The sequence below is a fragment of the Myxocyprinus asiaticus genome, chromosome 41 (genome assembly GCF_019703515.2).
Source record: "Myxocyprinus asiaticus isolate MX2 ecotype Aquarium Trade chromosome 41, UBuf_Myxa_2, whole genome shotgun sequence".
Classification (NCBI taxonomy): Eukaryota; Metazoa; Chordata; class Actinopteri; order Cypriniformes; family Catostomidae; genus Myxocyprinus; species Myxocyprinus asiaticus.
Window position 1 is genome coordinate 10101331 of NC_059384.1, and position 20954 is coordinate 10122284.

The following is a 20954-nucleotide window of genomic DNA, read 5'->3' on the forward strand; positions in this document are numbered from 1 at the left end:
GAGGCAGTAATTAAAGCAAAAGGAGCCCCTACCAAGTATTGAGTACATATACAGTAAATGAACATAATTTCCAGAAGGCCAACAATTCACTAAAAATGTTTTTTTTATTGGTCTTATGATGTATTCTAATTTTTTGAGATAGTGAATTGGTGGGTATTTGTTAAATGTGAGCCAAAATCATCACAATTAAAAGAACCAAAGACTTAAACTACTTCAGTCTGTGTGCACTGAATTTATTTAATACACGAGTTCCACAATTTGAGTTGAATTACTGAAATAAATGAACTTTTCCACGACATTCTAATTTATTGAGATGCACCTGTATATATATATATATATATATATAAGAATGTTTATTAAATGCTCTGATTATTTACTCTGAAGAAAAGAAACATCTTTCACAATGACTTCCCCAACTGCAGTTGCTTAGTTTTTTATTTTTTTAAGTCTAAGAACCAGTAATCCAGACTAAAGTACAGTGAACAAAGAACAGCTAATCTTTGAGTCGGGCCAGCACCAGCCACAGCCATTTTTGGGGGGTATTCTTTGCCTCTGCTCTCTGCTGTATTGATAGTACCATCTGTTGCTGTTATGCTGGAAGAGTAGTTGGCTGACTGATAGCTCTTTCTAAATTTACTCTCCTTCACATCAAAGGCACATGTTGTGCATGCACAAAAATACTGGTACCATTAAACATCGGGATCCAAATCATTGCTCCATGAGTGCACAAACAACACATATTAACATTACAATATTAAATATAAAAGTCTATATAAACAATCAACTTTTTATTTTATTTTACTGCAAGACATAACAATAATTTCCTACATACAAAAAAATATTAAAGTCCTAGATGACACAGTCCTCCTCAGCACAACAGGACTCAACATTCAATCTGCAATAAAATCTGAGGAAAAGAAATGAGAATTTCAATAACAATAACAAGATTTATGTGTGAAAATAATTGTACTTTATGTTAAAGGACTGTGGTAAAGCAGAAAAATATTGCTTGGCATTTTGAAGCAATTCTGTACACTCTATCAGCTATGCAGAATTGGTCATAGATTTGTAATGTAAACTTACACACAAAGTTTGGCGTTATAAGATGACCATGTGAAAATAACTCTTTTAAAGGATATTTTAAAGGATATGAAGTGTTCCTGTAGGATCATGACTGAGGTAATATGATGCAACATCATCTTAAACAAACAGAAATCGGAGGTTAATTTTTACTGGTACAAGAGCAAGGGATTAGATTTCAATACGTGATCAGTACTACTCAAACAGCATAAATATCCTGATACGGCTTTAAAAATAAAAAGTATGTGAAATACTGACCTAAAATGTATCATTTTACCCACCAGTTCAGTGTTTCTTTCCTCCCTTCTTTTGGTTGGCAGAATCCTGTTTAGGTTTTGCAGAATGGGCAAACTGCTGGAGTTTGAGTTAAGGCTCAAAAGTGATAAAAATACAGACAAATACCATACAAAACTACAACATAGATTAAAAAGAGCTTTGATTTGTCTAAAGTAAAGCTTTTACATGTATACAGTTGTGGCCAAAAATATTGGAACCCTTGTTAAATATGAGCAAAGAAGGCTGTGAAAAATTAATAATCTAACCATTAATTGAAGTAAAACAATTGAAACAGGTTTAAATAAATATTTTTGGCCATAATTATTGGCACCCTTTTATTCAATACTTTTTGCAACCTCACTTTGCCAAGATAACAGCTCTGAGTCTTCTCTTATAATGCCTAATGAGGTTGGAGAACACATGGCAAGGGATCTGAGACCATTCTTCCATACAGAATCTCTACAGATCCTTCAAATTCAGAGGTCCATGTTGGTGGACCCTCCTCTTCAGTTCACCCCACAGGTTTTCTATGGGGTTATTTCTATGGGGTTGAAGTCAGGGGACTGGGCAGAACCTTGATTTTGTGGTCAGTGAACCATTTTTGTGTTGATTTTGATGTTTGTTTTGGATCATTGTCCTGCTGAAAAATCCAACCAGGGCCCATTATAAGCTTTCTGGCAGAGGCAGACAGGCTTTGATCTGTTGGTATTTGATAGAGTCCATGATTCCATGTATCCGAACAAGATGTCCAGGACCTCCACCAGAAGAACAGCCCCACAACATTAAAGATCCAGCACCACATTTAACCATTGGCATTGGGTACTTCATTTCTGTATGCGCCAAACCCATCTCTGATGTGTGCTACCAAAAAGCTCTTTTTTTGTTTCATCTGACCATTGACCCCAGTCACATTTTAAGTTCCAGTAGTTTCTGGCAAACTGAAGACGCTTGAGTTTGTTGTTGGATAAGAGCAGAGGCTTTTTTTCATGAAACCCTCCCAAACAACTTGTGATGATGTCTGATATTTATTTTTATTTTTTCAGACTTTCTGACCCCAAGGCCCAACTTATTTCTGCAGTTCTCCAGCTGTGATCCTTGGAGATTCTTTGGCCACTTGAACCATCCTCCTCACCATGCGTGGAGACAATATAGACACATGTCCACTTCCAGGCTGATTATTAACATCTCCAGTTGATTGGAACTTGTTAATTATTGCCCTGATGGTGGAAATGGGGATTTTCAATGCTTTGGCTATTTTCTTATGGCCACTTCCCATTTTGTGAAGCTCAACAACCTTTTGCCGCACATCAGAACTATATTCTTTGGTCTTACCCACTGTGATTGATGATTAAGGGAATTTGGACTGTGTGTTATCTCATATGTATAACCCTATTTAACAGGAAGTCAAGGCTGAACAATTTCTTGTTCCTAGTAACCCAGGTGCACTAAAAAATGTAAAATATGAATGGGAATATACTTCAGATATATTTTACTCACAAGAATTTCTAGGGGTGCCAATAATTGTGGCCAACTTGTTTTGGAGAAAAATATTTATTTAATATTGAGATATTTCCCCTTCGTTCAATCGTTTTACTTCAATTAAAGGTTATATTTTTGTGAATTTTTTGAATAAAAGATCAAAAGGATAAACAATGCAGATTGTTTTTCACAGCCTTCTTTGCTCATATTTGCCAAGGGTGCCAATATTTTTGACCACCACTGTAAGTAGGCCTTTACATCTATACATGAAGTCTACCAGAGAGCTAATGCCAAAAACAGTTGAAAAGCAAAGGATACCACCACAAGAGGTTTGTCATGGAGTATGAATCCATTGGTTTCCTTCAAGGCTTTCTCTGCACTACTCTCACTCAGGAGCCCGATGAAGGCCTGACCTTTTATCCTCCCCTCTTTCATCAAAACAATATCAAACCTGTCATTACCAAATACATTTACACATCAGTACATGTTCATGAAGGTCTCTCCTTTATTCACCGTTCCTGAGAAACACTGGAGTGGTGTTTGCTTTTCATTGGCTTTGATTTTGATTGGTGGAGTTGAGGCCCCAAACAAGGGCCTGAGGCACGAGAAGGTGCTTACATGTTTCTTTCCTCCTCTGAGATGTCGTCGATATACCGCCCGTAGATGAACTTCAGATCCTGTGGAAAAAATTGAGCAGAGTTATGTAGTTGGAATAAATTGAGAAATACTCTATTCTAAGCCAGACGGTGAAGCAAACATTACATAATCATATGAATTTACTAAATGTAGAATCCATAGTATGTGGCATTTTATTAATATATGTGAACACTATTAACCAATATATCAGTGTCTTTTTTTGTTTTCCTCCCCTTTTCTCCCCAATTTGGAATCCCAACACGCTCTAAGTCCTTGTGGAGGTGCAGTGACTCGGTGAACTATGGTGAAGTCCGGGTGGCGGAGGACGAATCTCAGTTGCCTCCGCATCTGAGACCGTCTATCCGCACATCTTATTACGTGGCTTGTTGAGCGCATTACCACGGAGACGTAGCACGTGTGGAGGCCCATGCTATTCTCCACGGCATCCACGCACAACTCACCACGAGCCCCACTGAGAGCGAGAACCACACATTATAGTGACCACGAGGAAGTTACCCCATGTGACTCTACCCTCCCTAGCAACCGGGCCAATTTGGTTGCTTAGGAGACCTGGTTGGAGTCACTCAGCACGCCCTGGATTCGAACTCATGACTCCAGGGTTGGCAGTCAGCGTCAATAATCGCTGAGCTACCCAGGCCTCCCTAGGCTGTGTCAGTTTCAACAGTCAGCCAATGGTCACTTTGTTTTCTCTTTTTTTTTTTTTTTACATTTTGAGTAAATGTTGTGTAAAGCATTCATTTAAATAATTATTGTGTACATCTTTATTGTTATAATTAAATTGCATTGACAGACAGACAGACAGACATAGTTTTATAGGGCAGGTACTTACTTTTTCTTCAATTTGATTTGTAATACAGTTGAAGTCAGAAGTTTACATATACCTTAGCCAAATTCAGTTTTTCACAATTCCTGACATTTAATCGTAGAAAACATTACCTGTCTTAGGTCAGTTAAGATCACTATTTTAAGAATGTGAAATGTCAGAATAATAGTAGAGAGAATTATTTATTTCAGCTTTTAGCTCTTTCATCACATTCCCAGTGGGTAAGAAGTTTACATACAGTGCATCCGGAAAGTATTCACAGCGCTTCACTTTTTCCACATTTTGTTATGTTACAGCCTTATTCCAAAATTTATTAAATTGATTATTTTCCTCAAAATTCTACAAACAATATGCCATAATGACAATGTGAAAGAAGTTTGTTTGAAATCTTTGCAAATTTATTAAAAATAAAAAATGAAAAAAAAAAAAAAATCACGTACATAAGTATTCACAGCCTTTGCCATGACACTCAAAATTGAGCTCAGGTGCATCCTGTTTCCACTGATCATCACTGAGATGTTTCTACAACTTGAATGGAGTACACCTGTGGTAAATTCAGTTGATTGGACATGATTTGGAAAGGCACACACCTGTCTATATAAGGTCCCGCAGTTAACAGTGCATGTCGGAGCACAAACCAAGCCATGAAGTCCAAGGAATTGTCTGTAAACCTCCAAAACAGGATTGTATCGAGGCACAGATCTGGGGAAGGGTACAGAAAAATTTCTGCAGCATTGAAGGTCCCAATGAGCACAGTGGCCTCCATCATCCGTAAATGGAAGAAGTTTGGAACCACCAGGACTCTTCCTAGAGCTGGCCGCCCAGCCAAACTGAGCGATCGGGGGAGAAGGGCCTTAGTCAGGGAGGTGACCAAGAACCCAATGGTCACTCTGACAGAGCTCCAACATTTCTCTGTGGAGAAAGGAGAAACTTCCGGAAGAACAACCATCTCTGCAGCACTCCACCAATCAGGCCTGTATGGTAGAGTGGCCAGACGGAAGCCACTCCTCAGTAAAAGGCACATGACAGCCTGTCTGGAGTTTGCCAAAAGGCACCTGAAGGACTCTCAGACCATGACAAACAAAGATTGAACTCTTTGGCCTGAATGGCGAGCGTCATGTCTGGAGGAAACCAGGCACTGCTCATCACCTGGCCAATAACATCCCTACAGTGAAGCATGGTGGTGGCAGCATCATGCTGTGGGGATGTTTTTCAGCGGCAGGAACTGGGAGACTAGTCAGGATCGAGGGGGAAAAATGAATGCAGCAAAAAAAATTTTTTTTGTGAAGTGCACCAGTCCCTCCTGCAGAAAAACATCCCCACAACATGATGCCATCACCCCCATGCTTCACGGTTGGGATGATGTTCTTTGGCTTGTAAGCCTCACCCTTTTTCCTCCAAACATAACCATGGTCATTATGGCCAAACAGTTCAATTTTTGTTTCATTAGACCAGAGGACATTTCTCCAAAAAGTAAGGACTTTGTCCCCATGTGCACTTGCAAATGGCAGTATGACTTTTTATGGTGGTTTTGGAGCAGTGGCTTCTTCCTTGCTGAGCAGCTGTTCAGGTTATGTCGATATAGGACTCGTTTTACTGTGGATATAGATACTTGTCTACCTGTTTCCTCCAGCATCTTCACAAGGTCTTTTGCTGTTGTTCTGGGATTGATTTGCACTTTTCGCACAAAACTATGTTCATCTCTAGGAGACAGAATGCGTCTCCTTCCTGAGTGGTATGATGGCTGCGTGGTCCCATGGTGTTTATACTTGCGTACTATTGTTTGTACAGATGAACGTGGTACCGTCAGGCATTTGGAAATTGCTCCCTAGAATGAACCAGACTTGTGGAGGTCTACAATTTTTTTTCTGAGGTCTTGGCTGATTTCTTTTGATTTTCTCATGATGTCACGCAAAGAGGCACTGAGTTTGAAGGAAGGCCTTAAAATACATCCACAGGTACACCTCCAATTCAGTACACCTCCTATCAGAAGCTAATTGTCTAAAGGCTTGACATCATTGTCTAGAATTTTCCAAGCTGCTGAAAGGTACAGTTAACTTAGTGTATGTATACTTCTGACCCACTGGAATTGTGACAGTCAATTAAAAGTTCAACAATCTGTCTGTAAAAAAATTTGTTGGAAAAATTACTTGTGTCATGCATGAAGTAAATTTCCTAAACAAGATGTCCTAATAGTTTACTAATATTGAATCTGTGGAGTGATTAAAAAAATGAGTTTTAATGACTTTAACTGTATTATTCAAGTGTAATTTTTAAACACTGACATTTTCTTTATCTCTGTACATATCAATGAATAAATCAAGAAAAAAACACAATCAAATCAGTACATTAAAAATCCCTAAAAAAAAATGTAATAAGAGGTATGTACACATTAAAAGAAAATGTAAAAAAAAAAAAAAAAAAAAATGTCTGTTTTGAGAGACTAATAAAGTACTCAAAACTACAACCCGAAATCAATGACCTAAAATAAATATTGTATGTAATCACAGAAAACATCTGAAAAATGCAAACAGTCGAATGACGACTGCCTGGTGTGCCTTGTATTAAATATTAATTTCTTTAAAGATCAACAGTATGCTTGTGAATACTCAAAGGCAAATTCTTTAGTAGAGCTTCTCTATTTAATTTGATGTGCAATGCACTCCTACAAAGAAGAAAAGTGAGTGTTTGCATGCACGATTTGAGAGTCTTTCACCATCTGTGGAGAATCTGCCTCTTTCTAGCTCTATTCCAGAGATGAACTCTGAGGGAATGTCCTCATCTTCCTCCTTGTCTTCCTCCTGTCTGGGAAGCTGAGCACAAGGGTAGATCTTTCCAAACCCTTCTGGAGCATCCTGAGCGGAAGCCTCCATCTTTTCCGTGTCAAGGAATAAGTCGCATAAACACAATTAGAACATGATTCAAACTACCACGGTGCTCAATAAAAAATAAAAAAAAAGACTATTTAAAACCAACGCTGTAATTATCAGTGCTAAGCAGTGGATTGCTGTTGCGAATGAAAGTGGAATTAATTCCATTCCAAACCAAACAAAAATTACGTAAATGATTATTAAATGGAAAATCCATGCCTGTGAAAAAAACCTGTCAAGTGTATTAAAGAGATAGTTCACCCAAAAATAAAAATTATGTCATCATTACCTTCATGTTGCTTCAAACCTGTATGACCTTCTTTCTTCAGTGGTTAAAAAAAAAAATAAATAAATAAATAAAAATACTGGTTTGGTCACTTTTTTCTATAAAATATTTCCATAAAGCTTTCAAGCTTCAAAAAAGGATGGAACAGCACCATAAATGTGGTCCATAATACTCATACGCTATATTCCAAGCCTTAGGAGCTAGGCTTAAGTCAAGCTTACCAGTAAATAATGACTTAAATTTGAGTCTTTTTCTCATACAAAGCTATTGTATGGCTTCAAAAGACTTGGAATATAGCGCACAAATCATGTGGACCACTTTTATGATACTTTTATGGTGCTTTTCCATCTTTTTCGAAGTTTGAAAGCTGTAGTCCCCATTCATTGTAACTGCCTGTAAAAGAGCATGGAAACTAATCTTCAAATTTTCTCCTTTTGTGTTCTGCAGAAGAAAGAAAGTCATATGGGTTTGGAATGACTTGAGGGTGAGTAAATGATGACAGAACTTTCATTTTTGAGTAAACTATTCCTTTAATCTCTTATGGTAACACCAGCATGTTTGAGTGGGGTCCATGGGGTTCCTTTCAGGCTCTTTCATGGCACAGGTGGAGATGTCACCTGGCAGTTGGCAGTAAGCCGTAACCAAACACGTCTAAGGAATTATGGGAAGCAGCGAGGCTACACAAATCCTCTGGAAACTTGTCTGACAGATCTAGTGTCGAATGTGTACTAGAGCAGCAAGTCAGTGCTGATAACTTCCCCTTCAAGAAGTGGATTCCTTTGACATGTCTCGCCTCGTCATTTAAATGTATTGTTTATCAGTTGAAAGCAAGGATAATGAAATGAACAACCTGCCTTCAGCTTTTTATTAAGAGGGTTCAGAAAGCTGTTTGTTTTTGAAAGCTTTTTCATCTCAGTTTTTTAATGGAAAAGCAAACAGAAACAGATAAGGTAAACAACAGAGTGGGTATCTCAATTTGAGCTCAAAAGTATGACACTTTTTGGCATTATCAAACCTGTATGCTATTATTTTTTTCTGCGGAACACAAAGGTAGAATTTTTTGAAGAATTGTTACACATTGTTACCATACCAAGAATTTGCACCCATAATTCAAAAATGGTGCATCTCGTTCAATTACTACAGATGTGAAAATCAATGCTGTTTTGGCATCAATGACGTGCACAGTTTTTTTTAAATGAATGCAGATGCGGGCTAGACACAAGCTTCAGCGGGGGTAGGTCAGTGAATAATGACTTAAATTTCAGTCTGTCCCTCACACAAAGCTACTGTATGGTTTATACTGAATACTGTAATCTACAGTACACGAGTCATATAGACTACTTTTATGGTGCTTTTAAGGAGTTTTTGGAGCTTGACAGTCCCTGGTGACTATGCAGTGTCACTGTATGATAAGAGTTGCACAACGATTCTTCACGAATTTTAACTGTTGTGTTGCACAGAGAAATAACAATTTAGAAGAGTGAGTAAATAACAACATTTTCATTTTTTGTGAACTACTCCCTCAATAACATCGAAAAAGTGTTTTGTTTTGCTTGATAGTCGCACCTCTGATTTCCAAATAATCTTACAGGCTTATCCTGACACAGGTGAAGGTCTCGGAACCTCACGGCGAGAGCGACTTGGTTTGCTGACAGCCCGATACATTAAATCTTCTCTCCAGCTGAGTCACTATTCTCAGGGCTAATTGCTGTGTTAAGTGAGCAGGTCCGCTCAGGATGGATGAGTGAACTCGGGGGCTCGAGTAGCAGGGGGAATGGAGGACACACAGCCTTACCTTCAGTCACATCTGTGGATTGCGGCTCCTGATTCTCTCCAGGCCATATATGGATTACTTTTATGGAGCTTTTGTAATTTTTGGAGTTTAAAAGGTCTGGTCACCATTCACTTGCATTGTATGCACGTACAGATCTGAAATATACACTTAAAAATCTTAATTTGTGTTCTGCAGAAGAAAAAAAGTCATACACATCTGGGATGGGATGAGGGTGAGTAAATCTCCAATAACCCTGAATCATTTTCAACATCAAGCTAAATACCAAGCTAGACACCTGAATACCACGCCCATATGTGTTGAACTTTTTTTTTTTTTTTTTAACCACTGGCATTATTAGGGAGTTGGTCCTCCAGCTTTTACTCTTCTGAGAAGATTTTCCACTAGAAGTTGGAATATGGCTGATGGGAACTGGCATTCCAGTTCATCCCATAAGTGTTCAACGGTGTTCAGGTCTGGGTTTTTTGCAGGCCAGTCAAGTTGTTTCACACAAGACTCAGTAAACCATTTCTTTATGAACCACACTTTGTGCACAAAGGGGGTTTTGGTACACCCCATTCCAATAAACCTGTTTGCCCAAGCAGTTTGCATGGCTTTATGTTTGATTTAAGGCGCCTGTTAAAATGCGTTTAGTTGAAATTGCCAGAATCAATTATCTGAAGACGGTGCCCACATTCTTTGGGCCATAAAGTGCATCAACAAATCTCTTTGTACATTTCAGACATCAGAATTTTATGTCTGTCTCAGGTAGACAAAAGGTAGTCTTTGAAACTATAAGGTGCAGTTTAATTTAATTTATTTAAAGACAAAGAAGCCTCTAGTTGATTGAAAGACAGCTGAGAGACTTTACCTGAGGGAGTCTGTTTTGGGAGTAAACAGGATATCCTTTAGTTTAGGTTTCTTTCTCTTAGAAGTCTTTGCTCTCAGCGGTCTTTTGCATGGCTGGTTAACAAGGCCCATCAGTCTGATCATCCTTTGTGGAAAGTAGACAGAAGAAGTGAGAAGCTATTAAACATGTATGGCTTTTGAATGGAAGGAAAAACACTGGAATGAAAAAGACAAACAGAATACTTGAATGCTTTACAGCCTTCAGCTGCTGCCATACTGAGACAAACAATCTGTCAATGAGAAAATGAGTCAATACTGGTGGTGATTCCACAGTTACAAAATACAGTATCACCACTTAAATGTTATATAAGACATTGCATTTAAATTTCAGGCATTTAGCAGACACTCTTACCCAAAGTATTTGTTAGTGACAGTCTGTCTGCAATACTAATATAACAGTAATATTATGGGGATGATGTGGAATAGTGGGTAAAGATCTAGGCTAGTGACCAAAATATTGTAGGTTTAAACCCTGCAAGGTCTGAAACATGAACTATTACCATTGCATTCTTGACCAAAATACTTAACCCCAGGTTACTTCAGGGCAACTGTCTTTGTAACAAGTGTACTGTAAGTAACTTTGGACGAAAGCTTCAGCTAAACTTGATTTTTACATTTTCTGAAAAAAAATTTTTGTGGTGCTTGCCTGTGCAAAAATCACCACCACAGTATTAGGATCTTCTGGTTGCCAGATTGTTGCTATCTTGTTGCTAGGCAGTTGCTAGGTGGTTGTTATGGTTTTCTGAATGGTTGCTAGGTGGTTACTTTCTGGCTATTGATTAGTTTCTATGTTATCTTGGTCTCTACATATGGCTCAAGTGATCCCTACTTCAAAGTGAGTCTATGGAATTTTTTGTCCGGTTTATCATCTGCCAGGTGAAAAGAATTTATCCAAAGTCCAACTGCTATGTAAACTCCTCTTCAACATGCCACATGGTTACAAACGGTACAGGAATTACACAAGTTTAATACTCATTGTTTTTTTGTTTTTTTTTCTCTCCCCTTTTCTCCCCAATTAGGAATGCCCAATTCCCAATGCACTAAGTCTTCGTGGTGGTGTGGTGGCGTAGTGACTCGCCTCAATCCGGGTGGCGGAGGACGAATCTCAGTTTCCTCCACGTCTGAGACCGTCAATCCGTGCATCTTATCACGTGGCTTGTTGAGCGCTTTACCCCTCACCAAGTGCCCCATCGAGAGCGAGAACCACACATTATAGCGACCACGAGGAGGTTACCCCATGTGACTCTACCCTACCTAGCAACCGGGCCAATTTGGTTGCTTAGGAGACCTGGCTGGAGTCACTCAGCACGCCCTGGATTTGAATTTGCGACTCTAGAGGGGCCCCCTTAATACTCATTGTTAAGTATTTAAACAAAACCTATCCCCAAGTATGAGCAATAGTAATAGTGAAGCTTACCTTAAAAAGTTATGAAAGGAATATTCCGGGTTCAATACAAGTTAAGCTCAATCGACAGCATTTGTGGCATAATTTTGATCACCACAAAAATTTATTTTGACTTTCCCTGCCTTTTCTTTAAAAAAAGCAAAAATCTGGGTTCCAGTGAGGCACTTACAATGGAAATGAATGGGGCCATTCCGTAAACATTAAAATACTTACTGTTTCAAAAGACATAAACAATATGCATGTTTGCATGACTTTTGTCTGATAAAATCGCTTATCTTTTCTGTGTTAAGTTATAGCCAATATAACAACTAATGTCAACAAACCCTAAAACGACTGTTAAAACGACTTTTTAAACAACTTCACAGCTCAAATAATACATGTGTTTTAACAGAAGAATTAATGTAAGTGGTTTTATAAAATTATAAGCTTCACATTTCTGTCTTTTTGTAAAGAAAAAGATGGACAAATTGAAATTATTTTTTGTGGTAGCCAACATAATGCCACAAATGTTGCTTAACTTGTATTGAACCCAGAATATTCTTTAAAAAAAAAAAAAAGATTGTAGATAAAACAGAAGGGTGGAAATCAGCTACCTTTCTTTGTCCTCATCATCTCCACTCTCATATTCAGATTCTTTCTCGCTGCCCGTTGCCCCCTCCTCCTGCTCCGGGAGTGGGGGGTTCTCTGGGGGGTATGGTGGGGGCATGGGCAGCAGTGGGCCTCGGGGCATCTCAAACTGAAACGTTGCAGATGAGTGGGTTACTCCCTCTCAGCGGACCCAACGCTTCTTTGCACAACTATAGCTCATCAATATAAGCAGACCACTTATATAGACAGGGCTCGCTAAAAAGCTTTTAAATTCACTTTTAAATCAGCCGATGTGATTCACATTACACATTCATCACAAATTGCAGTGATTCTTTAGACATGCTGATTCTGTTCTGAGTAGCTTGAAGTGAATTTGACTTAGCCCTTCTAAAATCTCAATGCAATGACATTCAAAAAGTAAACATTTGCAAAACTGTATGATCCCACTCACCATTGGGGGAGGAGCTGTAACTGGGCTGAACGGGCTGGGCAGGTTCATCTTATTCAAGTGAAGAACCTGTGGAGGAACGTGGAGAAAAGATTCAGATTACTTGATTGTATGTGTATGTGTATGTATATGTGTTGTTCCCATACACCTGCTCCTGCGTATTCCTCAGACACAAACATTAATTGTGACCCTGGCTCCATATGTAACCCAGATTGCTGTGTGGGAATATATTTAGATCATTTAAAGCCTCACTGATGGTGTTAGAACTGAGCTTTGAGTAGATTTAATACAATTCAGCAGCACACTGACACCACCAGTCTATCTGACAGAAGTCTAGCGCCACCAAAAGGCAGACTAGTGAATTACATCCTCTCCCTGGCGTTTCACTATCGTAGATTAAGGGAAAATGTTAAATACAGCCCTCAATCCCTCCCACATGATCATGATATTAATACCATCAGAATAATTCCATCCAAATACTGTGGTTTGATGTTTAGAGACTGGACTCGATTCAAAAATCACATTAGTGTCATTCTAAGAGCAAAATCTGTTTTTATAACATATTTTTGCATCTTTTACCTGAGATTAACTAAAAAAAAAACACTTGACTTTAGTATCATGCAAGCAAAAAAGTGAGAGAAAAAGAGAGAGTTACTGATACATAAGAGTTAAGCGTACTGATATGCATGTTTACACATTCTCAACATGAACTAATAAATAAAAGAAAAGAAAAACATAAGAAATGAATCATTGCAGCCACCACTCACTTGAACATAGATCTTGGGCACACTCAAAAGTGTGTGTAATGTTTGTCAAAATTCCACTTGAAGGAGGAGGGTATAAATATTTCAGCGTCGGATTTGTTTGAAGTTTCAACCTGTGTGAGAAAAAAAAAAGCAAACATGGCAAAACAGTGCCAGTCACTGGACTCGAAGAGATGAGACAGGGAGCAAACATTTCCAAAAATGCTACCCCTGACTAAATGCATCAAAAATAATGGCAAAGCATAAACATAAGAGCGAGGTTCACAGATCTGGCTGCATTTCGTAATCTATCTGCCCACGCCTGCAAAACACATCAGCGTTCAAGGATGGGAGAGCAGCTACCGTTTAGTAAATAGTAGTTAACTAAACTACAAGTACCAAAACAAATGTCCAAATACACTTAAGTTCTTCAGGTGCGCAATATGTTCATAATTACATTTCATTCAAGTTATGTCATTTCTAGCGACTAATGAAAATGAGAAAGATGAGATTTTCTTTTGTACCATCTCTAAATGTAAACTTTAGTAGCAAAATGGCAACAGTAGTAAGTTTGATTCATTTCTGCGAATCAGTTCAGCCTGTCTGCTTCACTTAATCGATTTGTTGGCACTATCACTTGAAAGTTATTTTTAAAATGGTCACTAAAATGAAACAAAAATGTTCAGTGAAGTCTGAGGGTGGTCTTTTTCATATAGATTTTTCAAATGTAAAATATGGGCCATATTGTTGTGCATTAGTTTATGTGTTGGTACATATTATTGAAAATGAGTATTTCTTCCTTATTTTTTATTTTTTTTCCATTTAGTGAAAAGAGTGTGGACACTAGATTTTAAATCTAATTGGCTACAGTAACTGTTTGGTCAAAAGATGGTTTCTCAGATTGATCACCCTTTTAAGTCATTTCAGGGCAAAAACAGAAATATCAAAATAATATATACAGTTATAATACTGTTAAAAGGCTGAAAAACAGCCCGATCTTAAAGTCTGACATTTTACACACTGTAAAATAAAGATTCAACATATTATGCACCGTATGTTGCTTTGACTTCCCTTGCATGATGAACACTTTGAGAATCAAAACTAATGCAAGTTTAATTTTGATTGCACATTCTGTCACTTAAATGGTCTGCTCTTCATTCGGAGCATCACGCCTCTGAACAACATGCATATCAAGTGGCCGCGGTCTGTGCACGAGCAGCTTTGAGCGGAATTAAATAAATAAAAATGTGTCACGGCTCTGCTCGTTAAGTGAAGGTGAGGTGCGGGCTCCTCGTGCAAAATTATATCTTAGCCCACGGTCTCTTTATCAAAGGCCACCTGGTGCTACCACATGGCAAGAGCAGACAGGCTGTCTCTGCAGAACAGACACTCAGAGACATGGGCCTGTAATTGGACATGAGACGGATGGTGACAGCCACTCTCTCCAACTTCCTCTCTCTCTTACCAGGGCCTGAACTACTGACACCAGGTGCAGGATGTCAACAGAGGGTGTTAGCCTGTCTCAAATCTCCAGTGACATAATAAATAGTGACACACTAGGAATGTCATTGATCATGCATGTTTAGGAAGTCTATGTGCTTATCGAAAATACACATCACACCCACCCCAGATTAGGAGCTATGCTGTTGTCCACCAGAGGAATGTTATTTTGCTGTTTTTCCTTCTTTACTTTCCAACTTGGGCACCAGCACAACTAAAACATTAAGACAAAATGTTATGAGTGTACAATCATATTACACACATTACAACCATGTGGTTGACTTTTTTTTTTTTTATCAAAGTCAATACCTGAGGTTAAAATGTATATGAATGTATAAGGAAAAGTGTACATATTGGGTCTTGTGACTGGTCATCAGTTCTTTAAAAAATGTCCATGTAGTCTATAAAATTATACTGTATAAGATTATAAAAACTGCATTGATAACAATTATAGAAGAATTTGGAAAATGTTGTTTCAAAAGGTTTTCGAATCTCAACTAGCCATAAACACAGTTCAGTCAGGATCACTTCCATCAAATGAATACTAACTTGAATACTTAAATGAATACTTCATCCATTGCATGGATGATGCGGGGAGAGAAGCAAATAAACTCCCCAGGGGTAACAGAACAGATTCAGTATATTTATATTACATTGTACAATTTTCACTTTTCTCACAGTGCAACGTGTACAATCGATCATTTCAGCCTGATCAAATGAAATTTACGTGACAATGGCAACATTTTTGCAAACCAAAATTACATTTGTCTGCAGTTTCTCAGTGAAATGTCCAGCGGGGGCCACCAAATGTGAGTGAAATGATTCTAATTAAAGCTATAGTTCACCCAAAAATGAAAATTCTCTCATCATTTGCTCACCCTCATGCCAACCCAGATGTGTATGACTTTCTTCTGCTGGACACAAACCAAGATTTTATAAGAATATCTCAGCGCTGTTAGTCCTTTCAATGCAAGTGAATGGGTGCCAAACTTTTTATGCTCCAAAAAGCACATAAAGGCAGCATAAAAGTAATCTATATGACTCCAGTGGTTAAATCCATATCTTCAGAAGTGATATGATGGGTTTAGGTGAGAAACTGATCAATATTTAAGTCCGTTGCTGACTTATGTGATTTTTGGAGCTTCAAAATTTTGGTAACCATTCACTTGCATAGTATGGAACAAACGAGCTGAGAACTTCTAAATATCTTCATTTGTGTTCAGCTGAAGAAAGAAAGTCATATACATTGAGGATTGAATAAGGGTGAGTAAATGATGAGAGAATTTTCATTTTTGGGTGAACTATTATCTTTAGTGAATTGTACTCAGTCAAGGTTTTTAAGGAGAATATTAGATGGATGTTTTAATGAGTAAAACGTACCTCCCTAAACTAAAACTTTAGCCTAAACCTAACCAATAGTGTCCTAAAAGATAAATGAGAGGTGAACAAAACAGACATCCTTACCCTCACCCTTAGCCAATGCCTAAACATAACAGATAATGTTTTAAAAGAAAATATGACATGATATGCACATTTACTGAAGCAACCACGACATTTTGTGCCACTTCTATGGCACTTTCGTTTCACTTTCACTCCGAACGTCCTTGGCTGGGCTCTACGCTGGGTCTCTGAGTCCAAAGTCCAACACTGTATCAGGTGAGCTAGAGTGGAAGATAATCATGTTGGAATAAGTTTGTAAATGTAGGTGGGTCTGTAATACTAGCATTAAAATGTATTGTTTTTCAAATGATGTGTTAGAGTAAAAGTGTTTTAATATCATAACATAGCAGGATGTGAGTAATAGAGCGAAAAATACGTGTTTATAAAGTCATAAACAGCCATAGTACTCGTGATTTGTGTGAAAGTGAATAAAACCCACAATTGTTCTGGTGCCTCATGTTAATTTCACCAGGAAACTACAGTAAAATGTAGAAAGTGGCACGTAAAACTCAAGTTTGCACAAATTTAGTTATTGTAGCATTCATTACAGACTGCGACTAAAATGGTCGCAAATGCGACCAAAAATTATTGATTGCGACAATAATTTAAAATCTAGTTGCCATTGGCGACGGTCAAGTTGTGTGCGTTAGTATGCGGTTTCGTCAGATATCATCTTGTGAGTTATTGAATACATCTTTAGAGCGCACACTAGTGTGTCTCGTGCCGCTTTTCACCCGTTCTGTTTCTGACGAGCTCGCTGCACCACATGCAACAACAAACCCAGTGCGAGAGAGTCATGAACAAATGACTCTTTTGAAACGGGTCTTTTTCATGAATCACCCTAAAATAACAGGGTTTGTACTCAGGAGCTCAGGTTAGCAGTTTGAATCAGATTCACCACTGGGAGTGCAGATATTTCAAAATAAGAATTCCATGTGTATTTTGGGCTTCTTTATAATTAAAAGTCCCATATTGCGTACCACTTTTTTCTTCTGGTAATTATTGATTGAGATTGGAGTAGCACAATAAACTACATCTGGGATATCATTCAATTTGCACTCTGGTAGTCTTAATGGTAGTATGGTGCCTTAAATCTACCAGATGGGTCAGAAACAAAGACTACAAGAGTTAGAAATGTTTCAGTTTAGGAGCTAATGGCTCCTAAGTCATTTTTTTTTTTTTTTATTTGTCTGGAGCCCTGCATTATATGAGACTGGGTTGGACTATTTGCATAGAATAGATTAGTTAGACACTTGGTAAAACTCCAAATATAACAAGTTGGTAAATCAAGAACAAGTCACAAACGCATTGAAGATAGACTTACAATTAATAGTCAGTCTGGAATTACACAGAGCACAGAATAACAGGACAGATGTTGAGATAACTAAATGCAAGTTGTCATTCAAGAAGTGGAGCTGAGGATGGAGTAGGGTGTTAAGTGTAGCTTGAATCCATGCAATGGAAAGGCAGCTAAGAGAATGAATGAATGGAGGACTGGAGACTGAATTGTATTGGTAGACATCATGATCAGCTAAGCATAAGCTGTTTGCAAGCTTGACTGATGTGACCAGTCTGAACTAATGCTATGCTTGATTTCTGTTCAAGTATAGAAATGGATAGTTAGCCAATCAGAGCAAAGTCTAGACAGCTCATACTGGAAGAGGGAAGAGTGGCTACAGCGATAGCCAAAAGTCTATTATTAATGATTTTGCCATCTACCTGTCAGACAGGGGTGGGTCTTTCAATACAGTGACAGTATCTTGATCCCTTGCAAACTCAACCACTAGTGTGTGACCAAGTATTCTCAGCTGATGAACTATGCTTAGTGCCTATAGGAGGAAAGTAACAGCATTCAGGTACCAGCAGATGTTAAAGCCAGATCTTAAAGGAATATTCCAGGTTTAAAAAAAGTTAAGCTAATTTAACAGCATTTGTAGCATAATTTAAATTTGTCCCTCAGCAAAAATTGAGGTTACAGAATTACAAAAAATACGGAATTTCCTCTAACAAATCTGCACAAACACCTGTAGGTGGACAGCATGGGTATTTTAGTTTACCTTTGAAGCTGAGGTCTCACTGCTAAAAGTTGCAAATGCCATATATTTCTGCAGATGAAAAAACGATCAGGTCAGCTATATTTATACACAGTTCACTGCACAGTTTACCCACAGCATTTACAACTTTCTTAATTGTAAATCTTACAACTTACTGGGGTCCCTTCTCTGACAGTACTCTGATGGAGGAGGTCCCAAAATATTTAAGGAGATCCTCCTCCTCATCCCGGTTGAGTTCTCTGGGCAGATGTCATATGATGAGGGTTTTACTTTTCTTAGTTTGAACCTCGGTCTTGTCCAGCTTGGGCATGATTCTAAACACAAAGAGAAATGAGGTCAAATGATCAGTAGCTCTGTCCACTCCTAAGTGGTTGAAAGTGAGTCTGGGTCTCTAAGGTGAGCAGAGGGTAAAAAAAAAAATAAAATAAAAAAAAAAAAACCAGCTCTTTTCATTCTAGTTCAGTGAGCCAAAACAAAGACTTGTTGCTGTAGAAAGTAAAGGTCATAGAGCTAAATACTGAAAGTTATTCTGACAGTTAAAACTGAGAGTTATTTTATTTTTATTACTGAGTTGTGTGATTATACAAATATACTGTGTGCATTATTTTACCAATGCAACTTTGGACAAAAACTTTAAAAACAGATTATGGATTACTAAATCTCACAAAGATATATCGGAGTCAAATTTCACCCCCACATCAAAGAACAAAATAAACAAATAATATCAATAAAGATAATGTGAACCTGTTTTATGAACATTTATTTGCATTGTAAAATTATTTTCATAATCAAGCACATATTCCCCTTAAAATACTATAATACAGTAGTGAAAATCATTCTGTCCAGACAAAATGTTTTTGTTCAAATTAAAATCAGCATAAATTCTGCATATACTCCCCATGATGGATTTATAGTACATTTTTTAGTGTGTGTATGTATGTATGTATATATATATATATATATATATATATATATATATATATATATATATATATATTGGATTGAGGAGCTTAATTGTTCTAATAATAATATCATTGTGTCACCCAGAGGTATTCACTTCATCATGATACAATTTCATTTTGTAAAAATACAAAGAAATGTTATACCATCTCAGAGCAGCATATTGTTTTTTTTATTTTTTTTTATATATATAATTAAGTGAATATAATACAACACATGTGTCAGGAACTAAATTTAAGCTGTATGTTCAAGTGGAAGGCAATTCTAGCAACACAACCAGCCTGCTCTGACTAAAAGAGGACTATTCCAACAATTTTGGATTTGAATTTAAGTAGCGCACTTAATAGTGAAATAGTAAGTGAATCGTGCAAAGATCAGCGAATGAATTGCATACGTAAGTTTGGAAACTACTGATTTTGTACTGAGGCTAACCATGAACAACAACATCAGCTGCTAACAAACAACACGTGGACGGAGCAGCGCGAGCACTTAAAATTAAAATAAAACACCAACACGTGAAGAAATTGGGCGTGCAAATAACTAAAAACGATAATAAAGATAATATATGACACGTGTGATAAGGTAAGAAAGATATGAGACACGCATACCATTCAAACTCACACACTTCCGCTATTCCAAGTTTTGTGGGCGTGTTAAAGAGGGCTTTCGAAAATCTGATACCTGATTGGTCCTTTTTGAGCTTTTCGCTTCACCAGTTGGTGCAGCATGCGTCAATCACAAATGGTCCAAACTAACAACGCCCACAAAATACAAGGTATTTTTTGGCCAGCAGATGACGCTGTAGTGCTGGAAACAAAATACCGTTCATCGAAGCCAAGTGTCCAGTTTTGTAGGTACAAACCATTTTCCCACATATATATATATATATATATATATATATTAGTTGTAGTAGTATTAGTATATAGGGAACTTTCATTAGCTTTGCAATAAACCAAACTTTATTGTGCCAATGTTGCTCAGAAGTCGTGACTCTCTTGGTCTTTCTCCTTAATACCCACTCAGACAAAGTTCAGACAAATGTGTGCTTGGCATATGACCAAGCCAAATGTTGGCCTCCCCTTCCACTTTCTCAGTCATACTAGCCCTTTGTTTCATGAGTCACACTTATTAGGTTTTTTTATGTGACAGCCCCCAAAAAAGATTTTTGAATGCATATTCAATAAACTCCAAGAAAAATTTACCTATTCTGTGTTAGCAACATTATGTTTAAACATTCGTTTAAGTTTGCTTAGGTGGCCAAACAGCTCTTGTCACCATTGTGCCTTTGAATAAAGCGTTAATAAATGTTTAATTCTCGTGGGTAAATTCCTAGTTGAATTTCAGTCTGTAAGCATGTAATTTCAAATTTTTTTTTTCTTTTTTTCTCTCTCTTCTTCTTCTTCCTCTTTTTTATGTATGAATGCTGGGTGCATTTTTATTGAAACCCCATTTTAAAACTGGTGACAGCTTTTATGAGCTCTTTTAAATCATGCTTTGAGTGCAATCATTGAGGGGTGACCCTAGTTTATGGGCAAACTTTACTTGGAGATCATCCTCACCATTGTCAATCATCCTCCAAATTCCAGTGCAAATTAAGTCTTTTCATTGTGGACAGCATGGGCATTCCTTACAGGGGGAAACAATGCCCCCTTTCAGTGTGGCCTG

General features: G+C 37.7%; 1 pseudogene; it reads right to left on the reverse strand.

The window, feature by feature from the left end:
• Nucleotides 1-372: 372 nt before the first annotated feature.
• Nucleotides 373-19940, reverse strand: LOC127431696 (RNA-binding region-containing protein 3-like; annotated as a pseudogene).
• Nucleotides 19941-20954: the final 1014 nt, after the last annotated feature.